We start from the raw sequence: 4,482 nt of genomic DNA, 5'->3' as shown, positions 1-4,482 counted from the left end.
AATGTTCCTGTTCTGTGTCATGTCACACTAGACACATCCTGCAGGCACTCTGACGATTATCACATGAAATCAACAAAGAGGAAGCAGTATTTCAGAGAAAGACTAGTGTTAGTCATTACAAGAGGAGAGAGTCTTCTAATAGCTCAGATAAAATAGCCTGAGATGGTCCAAGCACAAACCTAGCTGGTTACCCGGGAACAAAAATATAAACATGTCAGTCATGTATTTGTGCACTCAGCTCAATCTCCATCAATCAAGCCTGTGACTAATGTTCTTGAAGCATGTGCTTTGAGCCATGCACTGGACTGGGAGCTAAAGCAATGAAGCCGGGCATGGTGGTGCACACCTTTGATCTCAGCTGCTGGGAGGCAGAGGCAGGAGGATCTCTGACTTTAAGGCCAGCCTGGTCACAGAGCAAGCCCCAGGTAGCCTACACAAAGAAACCTTGCCTGGCTAAACAAACAAACAATAAATAAATAAAGCTGTGAATTTATATTCCTTATCTTTACATTTTTAGATTACTTCAATACCACTTAAGAGCTCAGTTATCATCCTCAGTCTGATATACTTTAGAATATAATCTATAAGCTCATTATATCTAACTTTCCTTGTCTATAATGGTATTATGAGGCAAGGAAATTATCAAGACACCATTATAAGTGATGCATACTTATAATTCCAGCACTCAGGAGGCTGAGTTAGGAAGATTACTAAGTATGGGGTCAGCCTGGGCAACATAGCATGCCCTCTGTTAATGATACCAAAGAAGTTGTGTCAGAAGCCGGGCGGTGGTGGCGCATGCCTTTAGTCCCAGCACTCGGGAGGCAGAGGCAGGCGGATCTCTGTGAGTTCGAGGCCAGCCTGGTCTACCAAGTGAGTTCCAGGAAAGGCGCAAAACTGCACCGAGAAACCCTGTCTCGAAAAACCAAAAAAAAAAAAAAAAAAAAAAAAGAAGTGTCAGTAATATATGCAAAGCTCGGCAATCATTCTGACTTTGACCTTCAAACTTTCAAAATCTTCCATTAGGGAAACACATACTTCTTTCAGCAATGTTTCTTGCCCACTATGTGGATAGAGCTGAGTAGACCTCAATATTCCATCTTATCTCTGTTCCCCTGGAGAAAGGGGGACTTTGAACGTGAATTGTCAGAATGTGTTACATTCCAGCCATGTTGTTCATGACCAAAGTACCAAGTCACACACCAGCATGCTCAGCCATTGAAGAGTGACATTTATCTAGACGCTTTCAAAACCAAAACTTTCCCACAGAGGGAAGTCAGCTCACAGACTTGGTGATTTCTGAAAGCCCTGTGCGTTTTTGCTGCATCAGCCCTTCCTGGCTCTGTCACTCACCTTTGTGCCTGAGATGCATTTAATCTAAATCTCTAACTTGTTCAGTGTATGAAGTTCCACAGCAGCATGGGATGAGGACTGCTCAAGGGATGCTGCTTACTCTCTCGTGTTATAGACAAGGAGAATGACTGGTCCCAAAGCATGTGTTTAGCAATTTAGAGTAAGAACAAGCCCCTCCCTACACACACACATACACACACACACACACACACACACACACACACACACACACACACACAGCCCTAGACTTGCACTGTAAACTATGTTACATGAATTTAATGTCTTTACTATCAACCGCTACTAACAACTTACAAAATGCACTCCTGGATAATGGAGAGAGGATTACCTGAGGCTGAGGGCCATGTTACTCAGCAAGGCCTTGGGGGAAGGCTCCCAGATCACCAGTCTGCAGTTCTGTGTCCTCCATTCATTGACAGTCCCTAAAGCTGAGACCAACTTGTACTTCATTGCTTTGTCTTGCTTGGCTTTATTTTCTTTGACATGAGGTCTGATATAATCTAGGCTGACCTGGAACTCTCTATGTAGCCCAGGCTGGCCTCAAACTTCTCATCCTCCTTGTCTCTACTGCCCAAGTACTAGCGTTATACATACATCCCATCATGCCCATTTCTGTGAGTAGCTCTGTAAAACACTGCTGTGTGTGTGTGTGTGTGTGTGTGTGTGTGTGTGTGTGTGTATTTTTTAGTTTATTAAAGTGGAGACATGAAAGAGTCTGTAAAGGTCCACCTAATCCTTTTTCTGTTTGTGAGTAAGGGACTCATTTCTGATTTTTTTTTAACTTCTTAATGGTTTTTTTATTATGTTAAAATACAAAATCAGCATCACAAATGACTACATTTAGCAATAAACAACACGAGGCGGGGAAAACCAGAAATACAATAAAGCTCTCTGTGGAGATACTTTATAGTTTTCACAGAACAGAAACTGAAATAATCTGTTAAACAACTCATCAAAATTACAGTCCTTGAGGGCTTTTGCCTAAAGCAGACAGTCAATACTTTATTGAGTTATTTATTTAAATAAAAAATTTCAGTAATATTTACTTCATTTTCTTTTGGGTGTTGTTTTCAATTTTACTCACTTATTTTTTGGTACAGAGTGCCGACATGAAGATCAGGGGACGGCTTGTTGGAATCAGTTCTCTCCTTCCACCGTGTGAGTCCCAGCGATCCACTCAGGTCTTTTGGCTCGGTGGTAATTTACCCGCTGAGCTATCTCCCAGGCCCTAATCCATTTTACTGTAACGACACTCAGACGAAGTAACGTAAAGAAAATAGTTTTATCTGGGACAGTCTGGAGGCTCAGAGTCATGGCGTCAGTATTGGCTCAGCTCTGGGAGGACCTCATGGAGACTGGCATCTCGATGGTGGGAAGGTGTGCAAGAGGGAGAGATCACGTGATGAAGCCGCAAGCCAGGCGAGGAGGCTGGCTTGCTCTCTGTGTAACAGCCACCTCTCAAGAGCTAAGTCAAGTTCCTGTAATAACCACTTCCAGTCCCCTAAGGATGGTGTCCTCCCTGGGACCTGCTCAGTTTCTTGTTGGCTTCATCTGCTGAAGGCCTCATCATCTTTCAAATATGTAAACTGCAGAAGAACAAACAGCATCCAAGCCAGCTACCTGTTCAAGTGGATAAAAGCTACAGGAATATGGAAATTTTACATTAGGAGCTTTGTTCTCACCCCACCCCCCATGCCTAGTGACCCTTTTTTTCCTGAAGTCTCTGGAAACATACAAAAAAGGGAAAACATATTCTTACCCCTTTTCATTTTAAAATTTTGTTATTAAGTGTGTGGGGGAGAGAAATAAGAGAGAGATACAGGGGACACACAGAGAGAAAGAGAGAAGGGGAGGGAGTGTCAGACAGAGGTGGGGGAGGGGACATCAGCAGCATGTCAATGTCCAGGGGTCAGAGGACACTCCCAGGAGTTGGTTATCCCCTTCCTCTCTGGGTTCCAGAGATTGAACTTGGATTGTCAGGGTCGCACAGAAGTCACTTTGAACCACTGAGCTGCCTCACCCTTTGCTTATTTAGACAAAATGGTATATCACATAGACTTTTTATTCCTTGTATCTTTTGTCTTTTATTTGCTAAAGTAATTTTTAAAAATCATAGTCATGTTGTGCCACCCTGTCAGACTTCAATGTGCATCTACTTCCAAAGGAAATCCTTCTGTGTAACCATGATACCACTGCTACTCAAAATGAATAAAATTGTTGATGATTTTCTACACCTCATATATTAGACCATAACCAAATTCTCCTATCTCAAAAATATTACTTAATTGTGTTTCGATCCAGACTCAGACATGGTGTCCACATGCAGCCGGGTGCTGTATTGAAGTCTCTTTTAATTGATGACAGGCTTCCCTTCAGTTCCCAGTCACTGGCTGGTTCTCTAAACCGGTTCTCAGTGAAATGCTCTGCATTCTGGGCTTGTCTGCTCCCTTGTGCTGTCATGTACTCCAGTTCCTGTTTCTGTTATAGTTCCTGCATGGGAGATTTGGCTCTAGAGGTTTGCTGAGCTTCAGGCTGATTTTTTTTTTAAATGCATTACACTTGCTCTGCATTTGAGATTGCAACACAACTACCTGGTTGCTGCGCATCTGGAGATGCCGCATGGGTCAGCCCACAGCTTTCAGGTTTAGCACTACGTTCTGAAAACCTCTGTCTCCTGTAGTACAGTCTCATCTCTTGCCACAGACACATGGGTTCCACTGGATGAAAATAAACTGAGCGTGGTGGTTCATGCCATGAGTTCAAGATCACCTTGGGCTACCTCATGAATTCTAAACCAGCATGAGGTACTGAATGAGATCCTGCCTCAAACAGGGGAAAGGAGAGAAGAGGGACACAGCTCAGTGCTAGAGTGCTGTCCTACTTGGACCGACTATTATATGACGAATGGTGGCCTATAGATGTAAAGCTGTAATCCCAGCTGGGTAGTGGTGGCGCATGCCTTTAATCCCAGCACTCAGGAGGCAGAGGCAGGTGGATCTCTGTGAGTTGGAGGCCAGCCTGGGCTACAGAGCTAGTTCCAGGACAGAGGGTTGCACAGAGAAATGCTGAGCTCTGGGCGGGGGGGGGGGGGGACCCCAACCTGTAATTCCA

Source organism: Peromyscus maniculatus, chromosome 8, assembly GCF_049852395.1.
Source record: "Peromyscus maniculatus bairdii isolate BWxNUB_F1_BW_parent chromosome 8, HU_Pman_BW_mat_3.1, whole genome shotgun sequence".
NCBI lineage: Eukaryota > Metazoa > Chordata > Mammalia > Rodentia > Cricetidae > Peromyscus > Peromyscus maniculatus.
This window is presented reverse-complemented; position numbering follows the sequence as displayed.